Source organism: Mesoplodon mirus (genome assembly GCF_964341445.2).
Source record: "Mesoplodon mirus genome assembly, chromosome: 9".
Classification (NCBI taxonomy): domain Eukaryota; kingdom Metazoa; phylum Chordata; class Mammalia; order Artiodactyla; family Ziphiidae; genus Mesoplodon; species Mesoplodon mirus.
Window position 1 is genome coordinate 23,271,944 of NC_138985.1, and position 21,138 is coordinate 23,293,081.

Here is a 21,138-nt window from a genome sequence, read left to right on the forward strand (position 1 = left end):
CATATGTATATGTATAACTGATTCACTTTGTTATAAAGCAGAAACTAACACACCACTGTAAAGCAATTATACTCCAATAAAGATGTAAAAAAAAAAAGAGTACAGCCATTTTGGAAAAGGACCAGAGAATGGCTCTGAGCAAAATAGGCCTTGGAAGCTAAAGAACACAGGTCCTGGGGGCCTGAGTCCCACAGACAAAAACCAGGCTGGCAGGAATAAAAGATGAACCTTATCTCTGTTACACTCACAAGTATACCTAGTTGCCACAGACTCAACTATAAACTTTACCCTAATCTGTTCTGGTACTTTCTTGCAGAAAATTCTGCCGCACTCCTTTCCCCTCAGAGAAGCACTCCTTATTCCTGCCAGCCACCATGGAGCCACCTGCTGCAGATCAAGAAGTTTGACAATTTCTGGAAATTATCAGTGATCATGAGACAAGCCCTCTCTATTGCTATAAAAGCAACTTGCCCCTTCTACTCAGGGAGCTGGCACTTTTTTCTGCCTTCTTCCTTGTGCACAAACTCTCTCTTTTAATAAAAAGCTTTGCTTGCCTAAGAGTCTGGTGGCAGCGGTCCTCACTTCTGTGGTATTGCTGTCCAAGGATGTGGAAAGTGTGTGTTGACACCACTGTTACTACTAATTCTTCGTTCCTAACCACTGTGGTTCGGTGAAGGCAAACTTCCACGTCCCTGCTAGAATGGAGGGGTCTCTCACGTTGTCTCACCTTGCAGGTGTATTTATTTTATGAAATACGGACACTTGTTGGAGGAGGTATGTCTAGGTATATCAAAACTTTATCAGTCATTTTACGTTGACGAGGGAGCTTTCAATTAAAAGAGCCATTCATTCAAAATTCAGGCTCTTTCGGTATTGGTCAAAATTATCTAACTCAGCAACGTTGCTAGTCTTTACTCATTTTCACTCTGAGAACTCTCCAGGCAGAACAAAACGTGTTGCTATTTGATTCACAAAGCAGCCTCCTTAGTTTTCAGGCTACTGATTTGGGGATTTCTGCTGGGATTTTGAAACATCACAAAAACTAGTTAGTCCTATACATTTAGTTTCAGTACAACATAAGGGAAGCAAATTCAACTGAGGCATGAAAAATACAAAACAACGTATGGATGGATCAATTTCCGACTTCTCAAGGACAAGGGACAACATCTTGCAAGACTTTACTACCTCGAAATCTTGCACACAATCTTCTTTTCTTAATTAAATTCCATGGGAGTTTACTTGTTCAATAAAACCTATGAGATAAGAGACCTAACTGCTGAACAATCACGCTTTCATAAATTCCTTAAGGAAGCTATTACTGGGTGAGATACAGTTCTCTGAACTGCGTTCCAGATCGTCAAGTAAGATATTTTTCATCAAGTTCAATGGCCTTTGAGAAGGCATCATTGGCCTGGCAGAGTCTGTTCTAGAGCTGATAATTCAAATGATATAAATTGGACAAGGGTGGGAAAGAGATTTACAAAGCAGAAAGCGTGTATCAAAGTAACACTGAAACTTTCCAAACAGACTTTTGTATTACTTGGACTTCATTGTGAGACACGAAAAGTCATGGACGGATAATATGTTCTTGGGAGATTTTTGATAGACAATTGAATCAAAAAGAAAACTTTCTTACAAATAATTCCTTATCGTTTTAAATCTTTAATTCCATCAGAAACCTACTGTTTACTAGCAATGCTTTTATTCTGCTATTTTCTGAACTTTGTATGATTCATGATTTAGAAAAACAAAAATCTTATTACTATGAAAGGCCGTGAAGAGCTGGTTTTCTTCCCTGTGTATTTGATCCATCCTCTCTGACATGCAGTATGATTCATGTTTCTGCAACCATTATCCCTACTCACTGTCTTTCATCATACTCTCTGGATGGACAGTATTAAACATGGCGATACTATTACATAAACACATCATTTTAGGGTATAATTCCCTTCTTGAACCAATTACTAATTTAAACCTTTTAAGAAGATAAGCTCCTACCTTTGAAGAAGATCTTCTTATCTGAAGAGATTGTTCTTCCTTTGACTTCTTTAAACCAAAAGTCTTGGCATTGCTCTGTGGGTTGAAGAGAGGGGAGAATGTTAACAAGACATTCGTCGTCAATCACCAGCAGATTGTCCATACATTAACTCCAACTGACTCCCTGATGGGAAACTCAATTACAGGGGGAGCCCTACAAGGAAAGACAAATTAGGAATAGATTTACCAAAACACATCTCTGCTGGTTTCAATCAAAAGTGACAGCAGAGAAGTGACTAAAACTCTGGTGACCATCCCATTAATGGATCCCAATTGAAAGAGTCACGCCTGGTGTCTTTTTTCAGTTTATGGAAATAGAGGGTTTTTTTGTAACGCATGTGTATAGCGTGGCTAAAATGCTTCCATATTGTGTGACTATTATTATTACTACTGAAGTATTTTATTTAGCAGAGTAGGAAATCTTCTCTGTTTGAAAGGCCCCAAGTTTTCAATGAAGGTCACAAAGAAATGATGGGTGCAGCCTGGAGCAGAGAAGACCCACCTGGGCTGTGACAAAGGGCCAGCTATGGACAATCCAGAGCTTGACCATCTCCAAGTCTCCTCTCCTCAGCCTGAATGTTTCCTTTGCAAATATTCCAGCTGAGAAATAGCCAGCAAAGGACAGCACAGACCGGGAGGAAAACAATCACAGCTGAGTACATTAGGTCTCTCTCTTTTTTTTTTTTTTTTTTTTTTTTTGAGACAACCAATTCAGGGACACCCATGGTTTTCTAAAAGAGGATTTGTGGCTTTGGGGACTTTGGGCTTTTGGAAACAGAAGTCATACTATCAACCTCTGAAAAACCTTTCAGAGAAGAGAAACAAGTGTCAATTCAGGAATTCCTGGCTGCACTTAAATATGAAGACAACTATCAATTGCAAAATGATGCTATTACTAAAATAAAAAGATATGTCATCATCTCAGATGCTTTAGTTTAGGCACGTGTTATAAAATATCTTCTGTATTCAGTTGCGAAAAGCCTTATCTTAATTACATGTAAAACCACTCCATCGATTTTCACTGGATCTGCTGAAATGATATTTTATCAGGACAAAATGTTAATGTTGCAGTGGTTAGTGATCCTCCCATGGAATTAAAACGAATTTTAGGGTAAATGAGGTTTTCTTTCCTTGTCATTTAGTTCCCACTTACAAAATCTCTACAGGTGTATAGGAAAGGGTCTACAAGGACTTGAAGCTATGTCTACAATAAAAACAATTCAACCAAATATACTGAACATTTCATATGTATCTGTCAATAGACTGGATAAATACAGATAAAAAAACAGGAATTAAAGAAGATATGTTTCCTACATAAGGGATCTCAGTCCATGCACTGATGGGAAAACCAGAACCACCACCAACCACCATACAATGCAGTATTTATAGAGTATACTATGAAACCACAAAAGAACAACTGACTCTACAAGGGGGCATCAAGGAAGGCGTTCCACAGGACACAAGGCTTGAGTTAAACCTTACAGGTGGGTAGAAGGGGCATTCTGAGTAGAAGCAAGGGCAGAAACAAAGGAACGGCAATGACCAAGTGGGTGGTACGTCCCCACTAGCAGAGCAATGGAGCTACAGGCACAGAGATGGTGGGAGGCCGGGGATATGGCCAAGAGGGGAGGCTACTGAGGTCATACGCTACCAGAGTACACAGGGCCTTGAGCACCAACCAACTGACAAGTCTGAACTTGAACTTGAGAACAATGCAGGCCTACTGAGGGTATTAGGCAAGAGGAAAGAACAGTAGTGTAACTGTCCAAGAGAATAGAGATTGGAAAGGGAGGCTGCTTTGGGGATGTTTCAGTCACCAACATACAAGATTCTTGGCTTGTAGGGGTAACCCCTGGCTCTTCCCAAAGCCCGCCCCCAAGATGAATCAGGAAACACAGATGGAACACTGATGTAGGGATAAGAACATTGATTTGGCCATGATATGGGTTGCTACTGCAAAAATAATAATAATCTAATTTTATTAATGGAACGATTTTGTGACTTTTCGTTATCCTAATATATGAGTGCACCTTTAGAGGTGGAACTTGATCAGGTCAGCATGTGGATGGGGTCTAGTTTCTCTCCCCTCCACCTAGCCATCTCTCCATCTTTCTGCATCTCTCTCCCCCAGGGCAGCTCAGCTTGCTTTGGGCCCTGCCCGGGACCTGAGGCAGGTGGGGCAGCCCAATGCCAGGCCCGACACTAAGGAAACCTGTCCTCCTGAATCCTTTCTTTCTGTTAGGGGATGTGGGCCTTGATTAGTCTTCCTCTCCACATTGCAGTGTTAATGTCTGACACTGGTTTGGGTTTAAAGGAATCAGCCCTGCTTAACGGAGGGTGTTGCTTCCAGGTCATTACTCACCTAGGGGAAAGGAGCCTGTTGCCTTTTCTAGCCTAGAGTAACAGAGCTCTGCACTGGGACTCAAGATCAAGGCCTCAGCTTCTAATGCCTTTGTATTTCGTCTTGCTTTGTCAATGTCCTCACTACAAGCATCTCCTTTGGGTATCACAGAGGTGGAGCAGAAGGTAAGCATTACTGGGTCCACTGGCCAAAGTACACCACAACCCTCTATCTCCAAATAATCTGAGTAAGACAGTGACGCTACTCAAAAGGTAGCCTGTTCCTACCTTCTTAAAGGCTCTGCTAAAACAAATTTCTGTGTACCGCAAAACCAAGAGAAACTTAGAGAGTGTTTGAGTTTGCCGAACTAAGCCCTTTAAAGGCATCTTCACCCCACCTATTTGGTACCCTCATTGTGTCTGAAACACCGACACCACCTTGCTGGGGAGCTGGTGCTGAAAATCTATATCACAGCTGACTGGAGGCTACTGCTAAATATTGGGGAGTGAGTCCAGTAAAGACACAGGTCAATAAAATTAATTTTACTATAATTTTTACCTGGAAGAGCAAAGAGAACTAACATGTAATAGGCTACACTATGTCTCAGACACGTAGGTGATGCACCAATTCTATAAGCATCATTATTGCTTTGACACAGAGGCAGAAACTGAAGCACAGAGAGGTGAAGTTAATGACCCTCGACACACACCTGGCAAGACATACGTTTGGAACACAAGACCACTTCTGTCTGAATCCCAAACTCGTGCTTTTTCTACTTCCTCCTGCGGCTTTTGAGAGAGGACAGGATAAACTTGGGATTGGGGATGCTACTGAGATGCAGTTGGACGGGAGCAGGAAATTCTCAGAAAGAGTGGTCAGACTGAGTGGAAGAGCCAGAAATAAGGAGCCAGAAATAAAAGGGTTCAAGAGGGGGACCACACCGTGGTCCACTGTGTCAAAACCTACAGGAAGGACCCAAATGGGGAGAACTCAGCAGCTGGTAATGGGAAGTCCCCGCAGCTCTGAGCTGGTCCTACCCCCCCACCCCCGTGGACTCTGCTTTCCTGCTTTCAGCGACACCTGCTGCTTTAGCATTTCTATGCCCCTCTGGCAAGTACACTTTTTACTAATAATGTCTCACAAAGGGGCAAGTATGAACAGACTACTGGGTATGGAAGATGTTTTGAACATGGATTTTAAAGAGGAGGCAAAGGAATGTGGCTCTTTTGATAAGTTTGAATCGTTTTCAGAATAATTCAATTCAGGGCAAAACACCCTAAAGAGAACACTTATTATGTAATTTCCCATAGGTATGGTTTCCCATATGCATCACGTGGGAAAATGATTTCATCCTTGCTTATGTGTATTATTGAAAGGGCATTGCCTCATTTTTAATGTCCCTGTGATGATGTAAACCCTCAAGCCTCTGCAAAGACCACCAAAAGACTATGTACTAACTATTAACATGTCAGCAATTATGCCAAGCATTTCTAGGGAATGAATGTTTGTTTGCTACATTCATTACTCTTGCTTTGACAACTGTGTCAATGGCCTTTCATCACCCTGAAACATTTAGGTTGACGGCACAGGATAATACATCATTGCGAAGGATTATTTTTCCAATAATAAAGTAACATTAAGTATTTTTTAAACCAAAATACAATCAACTTATCCGATTAAATAAACCCAGTCCTAAGTCAAAAGGTCAAGGTGAGATCTGATGTAATTTAAAAGTAGCCTTCAGAAAAGATGAATAACATCTAGGTGAAAAACATAACAAACCCAAAGGCCATGGTACACACAGTAAAACAATTACAGTAAAAACAATTCAATGGTGCATAAGTATAATATTAAAAATTTTCTACAATTCAAGAAAGTGAATACTTGCCTTAGCCACTCATAGAAAAATAACATAATAAAATTCCTAAGAGCTCCAAAATAAATCGAACTATTGATGGGCATTAATTTTTGGCAGGATTTGTTTGTTTATTTTCAAATGAGAATCCACAACATTCAATACAATCAAAAATCTATTTGGCAAACGCTGTTAGAAAAAAGTATCAGCAAGCAAAAACACTCAAAATCTCATTTAGTTTATACTCTCTGGCACAATTTTGAGGACATTAAAAATGCTTACTCTTTAGTTGCTGTGAGGTTGATTTCTAAAAACTGGCCTTAGTGATGATAATCTACCCTTTGGGGTAGACTACATCAAAATATCAAGCATCTGACTCCTCAAGCCAATTCTGTTTTCAACTGTGATAATTATTTCCTGTTTATACTCTTAAAAAATAAATATAGTTGATAAACACTTTTCTGAACAGCAATTCTGAAAACCTTACACGTAACGATATATTTATACATCTGCACTGTTATGTATTTATGTAGCATGCAAAAGTGTTTTGTGCTTTTATCATGAGGAAATGATAGTAATTTACCAAGTTATTTTTAATCTTTGGTCTTAACAAAACTTCAGTAGTAAATCATGGACTAACTCCCAAAGTTTTCTTTTTTTTTCTTAACTTCCTGCCTTTGACATGATCCTTGGACTGAATCTGGGGCTCATTCATACTTATTAACTGGAGAGAAAAGGATAAACAAACAACCCTATTAAAATTGGCATTTATCTTTGGTTTCTCTGGGGTATGCCTGTCATCCAGCAGCCTAATTCAGCTTGGCATGGCAAAAAGCCAAAATCATCTTGAAAGCCAGTTCTCCCCATTTCAGCAGCCTATGAAACAAAATACATTGCAAAAAGCAGAGAGTATGGTCTGAAATAAAGCAGGTTCTCCAGCTAGTACCTCAACGAGATGGCACCCAGAGGGGCCCACCTCTACCACAACCTGGCTGGCGGGGGTTCTGGGGACACGGAGTCCTGACTTCTAATCCCAAATTTAGCATCAAGTTCAGCCTACTCTTGCAAGAGCAATCAACTTGTTGGGACTTGGGACCAGCTCCATGACCTCTTAAATGTCAGGGTGGCGCAAGGCAGGGATCCATCCTGATGGGAAACTTGCAGGTGAACCAATGTGCATCCGGCCTTACCATTCAGAGAAATGAAACCACTGGTCCCTTGATAACTCAAATTAAACAGATTGAAGATGGACCATCCCCAGAAGCTTTTGAGTGTTTCAAGTGACATCGTCATCTGCTACCTTGTAAACTGGTGCAAATGACCAACAGTGGGCAAATTACACTGATGCTGGATAAATGCCATCTTACTGTCTGTCAGTGCACTGGCCATCATGCTGTCACATACATTATTGGAACATTTCATGGTACCTTGGACATGGCACATTTCATGGTTTTATGGGAGGAATAACTAGAAGTGGAAACCTAGAGATCCAGTGGGAGTACTGCTAGCTGTCCACCAAAGAGCCATTGTCCCTTCCGTCATGTAGAGGCGCTGTGAGGGAGAAGCGCCTGTCCGGGGTCTACATTTCCAGCTCCCCTTGTATCTGGGCAAGACCTTGAGATGTAAGAGAACTAACATGTATCACTTCTTTGCCCAGATGTTTAGGAAGCAAGTGTGTCTTTCCCACACCTCTTATCTCTCCACTGTTGGCTGGATGTCAATGCCCAATGTGACTTTGGAAATCACATGGCCTGGCCTCTGTCAGTGGAGGTTCCTGAAGGGTGACAGGTAGACAGCCTTCCCTCCATGCAAATGGTCTACATTACTAGCACTGGACCGTGATATGAATTAGAAAGGAGCTCTGATTCAGTGACATTTCTGCAATTTAGGGGATTGTTCCAACAGCTAGCTCTGTTCTATCAGCGTCAGCATGTCATAAACACAATAGAAACTTTAAATTAAATCTGTTCCTCGTTGGTCCTTTTTCTGTGTCTATAATCTAAGAGGAGTAGATTTAATTTTATAATAGCAGTCCATGCAGAGCAGTAGAGCAAAAGTGATGAAAGGATACTAAATAAGTCCTCTTAAAGACAACTAAAGTAACAGTGTCTTACTTTGTTTAGGGAAGAAAAAGCATAAAGGAGGCTGGTTAAACTGTCAATGAATATATGAAGGTCCTAAAAATTTTATATTGCAGATAGTGAGAAACTCTTTCTCAACTTCCCTAAATATAAACCAAGCAAATACCGAAGATTTACGTGATGGTATAAAAAATAACACTGTACCTAGACCACAGGGAAGACTGAAAATAGAGTTTTTGAAACTTATAGTGACCAGTGGGGAAAAGGGAGGGAGGGATAAACTGGGAGATTGGGATTGATATATACACACTAGTATATATAAAATAGATAAACAACAAGGACCTACTGTACAGCACAGGGAACTCTTCTCAATACTCTGTAATGGCGTATATGGGAAAATAATCTAAAAAAGAGTGGATATATGTATGTGCATAACTGATTCACTTTGTTGTACACCTGAAACTAACACAACATTTTAAATCAACTATACTCCAATAAAATTTCTTTTTTTTAAATGGCAGCAACATAGTAAGTAGTGGGTTAAAATCTCAGCTTTTAAAATTCACCATCTCTTTGTCTAATTAAAAGCAAATTAAATTTTCTGGGAAAAAAAAGAAAATAGAATTTTTGAGAGAATCTGACTCTTAGTAGGCAAGGCTGGAAATCCACTCTTCTAACAGGCACCCCCAGGGGGTTTTGATGTATGTGGTCATGGGTCACACCATGAGCAACATGGTAAAGATGGTTAGACAGTGAAATACGCCACTTTGTGAGGTTGTCACATTTCCTTCCTAGAAGAAAGTAGAACTGGGAACTTTTCTCATCCACAGGGTGGAAAACAAACTCGGTCGACAAATGTTACAGACCTCTGGGAACCCAGACAGGTAAGACATGACTCCAATCCTTAAGCAGCTCACGGTCTTAGGAGAGTGACTGTGAATGTATATCTGTGTGTGTGTGTGTGTGTGTGTGTGTGCGCGCGCACGCGCGCGCGCCCGTATGCAGAGTAGGTGGTGAGGAGGAGGAGGGAACCAAGATGATTCCAGGTTAAATTGGGCGAGATAAGCTCTCACCCCGTAGGTGGGCAGATGTCCCCCAGTGTGGCCCCTGGTACCCCGATCTCTCCTGGGCATCCTTGTCCTGGAACACAGTCTCCAGATAATGTTACCACCAACCAAGATACAGAATGAAACAGAAGCACCAACCCTATTCAAGAAGCAAAAGCAGTTCACTTTTACATATTTTACATATCAAACTTCCATGTGAAAGTGATGGGAAGAAAAGATTCTAAGGCAAACAAAAAAATTTATAAAACCACATGGCTGTATGGGGAGCTATTGTTTAATTGGTAGTTTCAGTCTGGGATGATGAAAAAGTTCTGAAGATGGATGATGGTGATGATCTTACAACAATGTGAGTGGACTTATTACCCCTGAACTATACACTTAAAAATAGTAAATTTTGTTATATATATTTTACCACAATAAAAAAACCATGGCTATAAGAACTAGACACAGCATAGAGAACAAATGTATGGATACCAAGGGCGAAGGCGGGGTGGGATGAACTGGGAGATTGGGATTGACATATATACACTATTGATACTATGTATAAAACAGATAACTAATGAGAACCTACTGTACAGCACAGGGAACACTACTCAATGCTCTATGGTGACCTAAATGAGAAGGAAATCCAGAAAAAGAGGGGATATATGTATACATATAGCTGATTCACTTTGCTGTACAGTATAAACTAACACAATATTGTAAAGCAACTATACTCCAATAAAAATTAAAACAAACAAACATGGTTATAGATTTTCCTTCTAACTCCATAAGTTAATGAATATAATAGGATAGTTTCCAGCAAAAAAATTCAAAGTACACCTTACACTCTCTCATCAATACATTCTGTGTCCTTGAAAAGTCAGGAAAACATTAATTTATTCAACAAATATTTAATAAGCAACCACTATGGCCCAGACACTGTTCTAGGTACTGAAGAGATAGTAGTGAGCACAATAAAATCCTGCCCTCATACAGCACTTCTTTATTCATCTCCTCATACACTCAACAAATATTTATTAAATGTCTATCACTTGGCAAGTTCTACACTGGGCACCAGAGATATAATGGTGAAAACACAGTGAAAATATCCGCAAACCAGACCCTTCCTTGCCCTCATGAAGCTTCTAGGAGACTGCAGGAGACAGATATTGATTAAATAATCACAGAAATGAGTATAAAATATCAACTTTGAAAAGTTGTCAAAGCAGAGATGCATGGAGCTCCTAGTGTGTGGTGATGGGAACTGGCTTCGTCAAGGAGGCTGGTCTTTCTGAAGGAAAGAATGACCGAGCTGAGTTGTGATGAACGGGGCCGGGAGGAAGTGTGGCCTGAGCAGAGCAGAGGGAAAGGGGAGTGGCCCCAGGGAGGCTGGAGAAGCCGGCAGAGGTCCGGCCGTGCGGAGCCCTGGAGATGTTTCAGTCTTTACCTAAAGGACCCTGGGAAGCCATGAATGCACTTTAATGAGGCTGGGGGTGGGAAACGAATGATTTCATCAGAAATAATATTTATTTTGCTGCTCTAACAATTTTTAAATGGCCAACTGAAAATGAGGGCAGAAACAAGTGAATCCCTATACCGTTATAAAAATAGGTGAACCTCTGAAGCTTTCAGATGAAGGGTAGTATTTAATGTATCAAAGAATTATCATGATCAGATGAGAAATTAGGAACAGTACTCTTTTTTTAAAATTCTTTAGTGTTGATCAAAACACAGTCTCTCTATTATATAATCTATTAATGAAGTTGAATTTGATTAAAAGTGAGTCACCTGAATTCGCAAGCCTGGTAAAGTAAGTTGCCTATACTTGATTAATACTGTTTCAAGTGGATACTTGGTGGGAAAAAGGGAAACCATTTGACCAAAGAAATGAAGTGTATTAAACTTCACAAAATGTGATGACTTGGGCATCTTTCATTAACACGTAAGGTGCAAATGGGACAGTTAACTAACTAAACACTGCACTAATTTGATTAATATTTAAGAACTTGAACAAAGAATCAAACGCACAGCATTTCTTCCTTTAAAATATGGTTATAGGGGCTTCCCTGGTGGCGCAGTGGTTGAGAGTCCGCCTGCCGATGCAGGGGACACGGGTTCGTGCCCCGGTCCGGGAGGATCCCACATGCCGCGGAGCGGCTGGGCCCGTGAGCCATGGCCGCTGAGTCTGCGCGTCCGGAGCCTGTGCTCCACAATGGGAGAGGCCACAACAGTGAGAGGTCTGCGTACCGAAAAAATATATATATATATGGTTATCAGTGCTAATATACACTGTTGAACGGGAAAAAAATTCAGACTGGCATAATGCTGTGTGCTAAGAGCAGATATATAAGGGAAAAGGAAAAAACTCTACCTTCTGTATACAGTCAGGTTTGCCATATGCTGCCTATTTTAATGCACACAAATTTAAACATTCAATAAGTAGGCGACAGACATTTCTGCATTTCAAATTCTGGACAAAAATAGGAGGTAAGGAAACATCAAACTCTTGACTGTGTAGTTGAGCTGGTGTGACCCCTGAACAACATAGTTCATCCCAGACTATCTCTCAAAGTTCAGAAAAGTTGTATAGACTTGACCCATATAATCTGCACACTTCACCTTTTCACCAAATTGTCATGATACAATTCAGATCTGTCAATTCATTGTTCTGCTTAAATTTCCTTAAGAATGCAACGTAGATAGCCAGAAGAATGCTCCCAAGGATGCTTTAGCCACATTTTATTATAAACTACCAAAGCCCCCGTGATTTTATAGGTGCTGGGAACTACGGCTTATTTGCAGAGGTCTCTACTACTATCACTTTTGGGGACATAGCCTTAGGTTTAATCTGACTTGATTTAAAACCTAGTAATTACATTCTATCAATTTACACTTTGGTCCTACAAATTTTAAAATAATTTTTAAATTGCATGTGCAAATTCTTCTAATTTTAAAGCAAAGTTTTAAATGCCCAATGAAGTTGCCCAGTGGTATCAAAACTCTAGTTCATATTCTTAGCAGATGTTACAAATAATAAGTCAGATTGTAAACAAAGGGATGAAAATGCAGTAAATCAGATTTAGGAACAGTATAGAAGAATGAATGCATTTCTCATAAAGGAAAGGGAGAAAATCTTTTTTAAAAAATTAAAAGTATAATTTGTGCATCTTTTGCTGTTGTTGGCACTAAACCTATCTCACCAGAAAGACGAAATGAGAAGAGGTTTGAAAAGCTTTGAAACATTCTAATAAAGACTAGACATTTCTTTTTTCTTTCTTTTTGCTATCAGTTTTCAAAGTTGGCAAGTCCCTTTTGTTTCAAAATTCTCTTTAGATGCTCTAGTTTTCTAGTCTCTTCTTGATACGGACATGAATTCACAAAGCAGTCCCCTCACTTTTACTTTTCCCCACGACTTCCTGAGTAGTAGTTGCCATGCTCATTGAACTGAATTTGAGGTCTTTTCATAATACTGCTCTGGAAGGAGAAAGGAATGAACCACAACAGAAACAAAACTAAATGGGTTCCAAATACAACTTTGATGTCACTTCAGTGATGTTCCCATAATATTGACTGGCACCCAGGACCTCCAAATGAGGGTTTTGTCTCCATTTCTCAGTTGTCTATGCAAGCACTAATTTTCAGCCTTAGTTGTATTGATTTTTTGAGCCAAAGGGAACTTTCTGAGCATAAAAAGGAAACAAAACAAAACGCAAAGGAATCAAACAGGATTTCAGTTATGGCTTGGTAGAACCCCAAATCACACCTAAGCCTACCAATACAGATTTCTCCCTAGGAGTATCTGAGTTGAGTGGCCTAATCCTGGTCAATACCAAAATGGCTTTGGGAGTCTCAGACCTCTCAGGTCTCTAAATCAGCCTCCCAATTTGAGAGTTTGAAACCCTGGTCTTATAGAACTCTGAATACTATTAGTTCCAGGTCACTGACCAAAGTTAAGTCCAAATATGAAGTTGTCCATTTAAAAAGAGGTCATCTTTCATGCAACATGCCCTGTATTAAATGAACCATTATTTCTAAATAAAGCAATCAAATTATGAATTCAATAGCTTACCAGGTGACATTACGCAAATCACTTCCTCGCTGGGTACAAAACGGGGTTAATAATCTTGACCTATTGCCTAAGGTCTCTGGGGACAATTCATTTAGGAATTGTCTAAGCGCTGTATAAATGTTACTGGCGTTATGAAAGCTTGGTTTTATTGTCATTGGAACACCACCCTCCTAAAAAGGAATTCAGAGGTTTGGTCAGAGGTGAACTAACAAAGCAAGGTCTATGCTAATACGCGTGCCCTCTGACCTTGGATCACTGAGCTTGAAAAATCACACAGATCAGAATGTAAATGAAGTGTGCATTTTCAGAGACACAGTTTTTGTTAATTTCTTTCCTATTCAAGTCCTTTGCTTTGAAAATCATTACTCTGGAAGCAAAACAACCATTCCATTTTCAATTTCCACCCCCACACCCCCCCACCCCGCTTTTTGTTTTGTATTATTCTCACTGCTATCCCCAGCATCATTTGCATTAAAGCATGACACTGAAGGCATCCAAGGCTTTTCTTTCTGAATCAACTATCTGGCACACCCAGGAAACATGCCTGTCAGTAGACATGGGCCGTGCAGAAATCAAATTTCTTTCCTTTTCAGGTTTTTAAAAAATTATGTGATTCCCAGACTTTCATCACTTTTAGAGAAAGTCAGTTCCCTTTCCCCCGTTAAATTTCCATGATTCATTTGTTTATCTGACAAATAGTTACTGAGTACCTGGTCTGTACCAGGCACTGTCCCAGGTGGTGGAGAGAGCAATGAATCAACAAGGCAGAAATCCCCGCTCTCATGTAGCTTATATTCTAGTGGGTGAAGACAAGTAGAAAGCAAGCTAAATAATTCAATAAACAGAATATGTTCGAATTAAAAAACAAAGTATGGTGAGAGGATGGGAGGGCAGAGATGGGGAGGGGTTGACATTTTGAATATGATGGTCAGGAGAAAACTTGAGAAGGTGTGATCTGAGTACAGATTTGAAGGACGTGAGTGTGAGAGCTACTGGGGAAGGGTTTTGCAGGTAAGGCAAGAGTTCCAGGGACATGGCAGGGCCCTGAGGTATGAGTCTGCATGTTTGAGAACACCAAGAAGGTCAGGGTGGCTGAAGGGAGTGAGCAAGGGAGACAAAAGCAGGATATGAAAGCAGAGACGGAATGGGGTACCAGATGAGCTTGGGCTGGTACATCATTGCAAGGCCTCTGACTTTCACTCTGAGTGAAGTGGAAAGCCCTTGAGAGGTTCTGAGAAGAAGAGTGACATGATCTGAGGTCCATTTTAAAGGCTAAAACAGGCTGCATTGAGAATAGGCTGCAGGAGAGCACAGGAGAGACAGGAAAAACCATGTAAAAGGCTACTGCAATAGCTCAGAGCAGATATTAGTGGCTTGATCCACTGGGGGTGGCACAGGGGTAGAGCTTCACAGCTTTCAGTCAGTAATCACATCCTTTTCATCATCTAGCTGTGGTTTCTTATGTGAATTAGTTCACTCTCGGAGAAAGTAAGTTTTCTTTAAAGCATTCCCTTCCATACCCTTCCTGTCAATAATAACGCTTTCCTTCCCATCACAACATCTTAGGTCGGGTCAAAACATGCCACATTTGGATGTAGTCAAATCAGCAAGTGAACTACAGGTAGAAGATAAACTGAGGCATGTTAAAATTGTTTGAGTTTATTATTTGAGAGAATATCTATTAAAATCAGGAAACATCCAACCTAGCAGCTAGAAGGGGGCTCCAAGGAGCTGTGCAAAATGAAAGACCTTGATAGGCAGAAGGGAGCAGGAACAAGGAAGTTACACCAGGAAAAAAGCAGGTTAGTTATTACAAAGTTACTCTCCTTTAGGGAGTAGCAGGGTCTATCAGGCAGGTTACCTCACTAGGGCTGACCAGGTAACTCCTCATTGGCTGATCTAAGATTCCACTTCTGTGCAAATCAAAACTACAATGAGATACCACCTCACACTGGTCAGAATGGCCATGATTAGAAAGTCTACAAATAACAAATGCTGGAGAGGGTGTGGAGAAAAGGGAACCCTCCTACACTGTTGGTGGGAATGTAAATTGGTGCAGCCACTATGGAAAACAATATGGAGGTTCCTTAAAAAACTAAAAATAGAGTTACCATATGATCCAGCAATCCCACTCCTGGGCATGTATCTGGACAAAACCATAATTCAAAAAGATACATGCACCCCTACCTTCATAGCAGCACCATCTACAATAGCCAAGACATGGAAGCAACCTAAGTGTCCATCAACATATGAATGGATAAAGAAAATGTAGTAGATGTATATACAATGGAATACTACTCAGCCATAAAAAGGACTGAAATAATGCCATTTGCAGCAACATGGATGGACCTAGCGATTATCATACTAAGTGAAGTCATCAGACAAAGACAAATACCACGTGATATCACTTACATGTGGAATCTAACATATGACACAAATGAACTTACCTATGAAACAGACTCACCTAGAGAACAGATTTTTGGTGGCCAAGGGGGAGGGAAGTGGGGGAGGGATGAATTGGGAGTCTGGGATTAGCAGACGCAAACTATTACATATAGACTGGATGAACAACAAATTCCTACTGTATAACACAGGGAACTATATTCAATATCCTGTGATAAACCATAATGGAAAACAATTTTTAAAAGAACATATATAATATGTATATATAAATGTATAACTGAATCACTTTGAGGTACAGTAGAAATTAACACAACATTGTAAATCAACTATACTTCAACAAAATAAATTAAAAACATAACAACAGGTGATATAAAAAAAGATTTCATTTCTAGGAGAGCTGAAACTGCAATTAAGTCTCAGTTTGGTGACCTTAGGCTTGTTTAGCATAAGTGACTCCATTTTCACCCTGTTGTCTTTTTTTTTTTGAATTTTATTTTATTTTTTTATACAGCAGGTTCTTATTAGTTATCCATTTTTTTTAACATCTTTATTGGAGTATAACTGCTTTACAATGGTGTGTTAGTTTCTCCTTTATAACAAAATGAATCAGCTATACATATACATGTATCCCCATATCTCCTCCCTCTTGCATCTCCCTCCCACCCTCCATATCCCACCCCTCCAGGTGGACACAAAGCACCGAGCTGATCTCCCTGTGCTATGCAGCTGCTTCCCACTAGCTATCTATTTTACATTTGTTCGTGTATATATGTCCATGCCGCTCTCTCACTTCTTCCCAGCTTACCCTTCCCCCTCCCCGTGTCCTCAAGTCCATTCTCTATGTCTGTGTCTTTATTCCTGTCCTGTCCCTAGGCTTTTCAGAAACTTTTTTTTTCTTAAGATTCCATATATATGTGTTAGCATATGGTATTTGTTTTTCTCTTTCTGACTTACTTCACTCTGTAGGACAGACTCTAGGCCCATCCACCTCACTACAAATAACTCAATTTTGTTTCTTTTTATGGCTGAGTAGTATTCCACTGTATATATGTGCCACATCTTCTTTATCCATTCATCTGTCGATGGACACTTAGGTTGCTTCCATGTCCTGGCTATTGTAAACAGAGCTGCAGTGAACATTGTGGTACATGACTCTTTTTGAATTATGTTTTTTTCAGGGTATATGCCCAGCAGTGGGATTGCTGGGTCATATGGTAATTCTATTTTTAGTCTTTTAAGGAACCTCCATACTGTTCTCCATAGTGGCTGTATCAATTTACATTCCTACCTACAGTGCAAGAGGGTTCCCTTTTCTCCACACCCTCTCCAGCATTTATTGTTTGTAGATTTTTTGATGATGGCCATTCTGACTGGTGTGAGGTAACACCTCACTGTAGTTTTGATTTGCATTTCTCTAACAATTAGTGATGTTGAGCAGCTTTTCATGTGCTTCTTGACAATGTGTATATCTTCTTTGGAGAAATGTCTATTTAGGTCTTCTGGTCATTTTTTGATTGGGTTGTTTGTTTTTTTAATATTGAGCTGCATGAGCTGTTTATATATTTTGGAGATTAGTCCTTTGTCTGTTGATTAGTTTGCAAATATTTTCTCCCATTCTGAGGGCTGTCTTTTCATCTCGTTTGTAGTTTCCTTTGCTTTGCAAAAGCTTTTAAGTTTCATTAGGTCCCATTTGTTTATTTTTGTTTTTATTTTCATTACTCTAGGAGGTGGATCAAAAAAGATCTTGCTGTGATTTATGTCAAAGAGTGTCCTTCCTATGTTTTCCTCTAAGGGTTTTATGGTGTCTGGTCTTACATTTAGGTCTCCAATCCATTTTGAGTTTATTTTTGTGTATGGTGTTAGGGAGTGTTCTAATTCCATTCTTTTACATGTAGCTGTCCAGTTTTCCCAGCCCTGCTTATTGAAGAGACTGTCTTTTCTCCATTGTATATCCTTGCCTCCTTTTTCATAGATTAGTTGACCATAGGTGCATGGGTTAATCTCTGGGTTTTCTATCCTGTTCCACTGATCTATATTTCTGTTTTTGTGCCAGTACCATACTGTCTTAATTACTGTAGCTTTGTAGTATAGTCTGAAGTTAGGGAGCCTGATTCCTCCAGCTCCGTTTTTCTTTCTCAAATTGCTTTGCCTATTTGGGGTCTTTTGTGTTTCCATACAAATTGTGAAATGTTTTGTTCTAGTTCTTGAAAAATGCCATTGGTAGTTTGATAGGAATTGTGTTGAATCTGTAGATTGCTTTGGGTAGTAGAGTCATTTTCACAATACTGATTCTTCCAATCCAAGAACATGGTATATCTCTCCATCTGTTTGTGTCATCTTTGATTTCTTTCATCAGTGTCTTATAGTTTTCTGAGTATAGGTCTTTTACCTCCTTAGGTAGGTTTATTCCTAGGTATTTTATTCTTTTTGTTGCAGTGGTGAATGGGATTGTTTCCTTAATTTCTCTTTCTGATCTTTCACTGTTAGTGTATAGGAATGCAAGAGATTTCTGTGCATTAATTTTGTATCCTGCAACTTTACCAAATTCATTGATTAGCTCTAGTAGTTTTCTGGTAGCATCTTTAGGATTCTCTATGTATAGTATCATGTCATCTGCAAACAGTGACAGTTTTACTTCTTTTTCAATTTGTATTCATTTTATTTCTCTTTCTTCTATGATTGCTGTGGCTAGGACTTCCAAAACTATGTTGAATAATAGTGGTGAGAGTGGACATCCTTGTCTTGTTCCTGATCTTAGAGGAAGTGCTTTCAGTTTTTCACCATTGAGGACGATGTTTGCTGTAGGTCTGTCGTATATGGCCTTTATTATGTTGAGGTAGGTTCCCTCTATGCCCACTTTCTGGAGAGTTTTTATCATAAATAGGTGTTGAATTTTGTCAAAAGCTTTTTCTGCATCTATTGTGATGGTTGTTGTCTTATTTTTAACACTACTCTCCAAAAGCACAAATGACTTGATACGGTTCTATTGAAGTTCTCAGTAAAGACACCTGCCACTCTTCAACAATACTGCATTACAGTATAGACTGTGGGGTGAAAAGCCTGCCCCTGAAGAGGGTGGGGGGTAAGGAGGGATTGGAGTGGGTACAGAAGATTGGGATGAGGCCAGTAGCTCTACAAATCTGCTTGCATTTCAAGTTTATTAAGTCCCATCAGTAATGCACAAAGACATTTTTGGAAGCAAATTGTTATTCTGTTTTCATATGCTCTTATGTCTGTATAAACCAAAGAAATGCTCACTGCCTTTTAACTCTTGTGTGTGTAAAACTTAGTACTCCTTTTTAAAAATCTTTAGCTGGGGCTACTATAATCAGACACCATGTACCAGGCAAATCTAAGCCCTGAGCCCTGATTGCCAAGAAACCAGGAAAGACACTCCCTTCTCCAAATAGAAAGGAGGGGGTTGCACTCAAGCATAACTCCATGTACGCTAGGAAGGTGATGGCCATGTCAACAGCCAAAGCGAAGATTCTGAAATAGCCCTTGTGGGAAAAAGAGGAAACCACATCAGTGTTTTCAACTAACCTAGAGGGAAAGTTCTTGGCAACTTCAGGACCTGTGGTGAAGGAGGAATGTGTAACAAGAGTTCTTGGATTACCATGGCATGTTCTCTAGGTAGGTGGGAGAACTCTCACTTTTTATCTGGGTCTCATTTTTTGCAGAAGAATTGAGCATGAGAATTTCTTTTTTTTTAAATTTATTTTATTGAAGTATAGTTGATTTACTGTGTTGTGTTAATTTCTACTGTACAGCAAAGTGATTCAGTTATACATATACAGGTTTCTATATATTCTTTCATATTCTTTCCATTATGGCTTATCACAGGGTATTGAATATAGTTCCCTATATAGTAGGACCTTGTTATTTATGCAGAGAATTTCATTCTATAAATGAAGTGATATGTGACCTTTATTAATGGATTATTACTTTAAATAAATTATCTCTTTTCTTCATTTGGGGGGACCAGAAAAAAAAATACATCTTGACATTTAGAAAAACAAACTTTTCCTGAGTTTGGGGTCCTATACTGTGTTCTAGTTCCTCCGAGTACTTTCATTGCCTGCTCCCTCATCTCCTTCAGGGTTTGACTCAATGTCCTCTTCTTGATGAAACCTTCTGTGGCTGCCATGTCCCAAACGGCAACCTACATTCAACTCCCTATCTCCTTTACCTGCTTTATTTTTCTCCTTAGCACTAATCATCTAACATATTACATATTTGATTGATTTATTCTGTTTATAGTCTTGTGCACTGGAACACAGCTTCACAAGGACAGAAATTTTGTCTGTTTTGTTCATGCCATATTCCCAGGTCCTAGATAGATGACCAACACATAGAGAACATCAACAAATATCTACTGAATGAATGAATGAGTCCCACAGAGTGCATCAAATTAACACAGTGTTAACTTGAAATGTTATATTTAAAAGATCAGTTTTGGCTAGCACATGCATACAAAGTTTTTCTGGAAGGATACACAAGAGACTGAAATTAGCACTTACCTTGGGGGAGGGTTGAGGGGGAGAAATTTACTTATTATTTCACAGCTGTATGTACTATTCATATTTTTAGATCACTGGAATTTTTACTGTCACTCAGAGATATCGGGGTGATGTGAATTATGGGCCATTTAAAATTCTTTTTAGGTACACAAATAAGAAATGCTGGAGAGGGTGTGGAGGAAAGGGAACCCTCCTACACAGTGGGTGGGAATGATAAGGTGGTGCAGGCACTATGGAAAACAGTATGCAGGTTCCTCAAAAAAACTAAAAATAGAGTTACCATATGATCCAGCAATCCTACTCTTGGGCATATATCTGGACAAAACTTTAATTCAAAAGATACATGCACTCGTGTTCATAGCAGCACTATTCACAATAGGTAAGACATGGAAACAACGTAAATGTCCATCAACAGATGAATGGATAAAGAAGATGTGGTACATATATACAATGGAATACTATTCAGCCATAAAAAAGAATGAAATAATGACATTTGTAGCAACATGGATGGACTTAGAGATTATCATACTAAGTGAAGTCAGAAAGAGAAAGACAAATACCATATGATATCACTTACATATGGGATCTAAAATATGGCACAAATGAACATATCTATGAAACAGAAACAGACTCACAGAGAACAGACTTGTGGTTGCCAAGGGGGAGGGGTAAAGGAGGGATGAATTGGGAGTTTGGGGTTAGCAGATGCAAACTATTATGTATAGAATGGATAAACAATGAGGTCCTACTGTATAGCACAGGGAACTATATTCAATATAGTCT

The 21,138-nt window shown here is 39.5% G+C and overlaps 1 protein-coding gene across 1 annotated transcript in view; it reads right to left on the reverse strand.

The window, feature by feature from the left end:
* The window catches only part of NRCAM (neuronal cell adhesion molecule), a 250,809-nt gene that overhangs the window by 158,530 nt on the left and 71,141 nt on the right, over positions 1 to 21,138 (reverse strand). Inside the window, exon 2 of the mRNA XM_082633110.1 lies at positions 1,999 to 2,073. The gene's annotated coding sequence lies outside the window, so the exon portion shown is untranslated. The remainder of the gene's footprint in view (positions 1 to 1,998; positions 2,074 to 21,138) is intronic.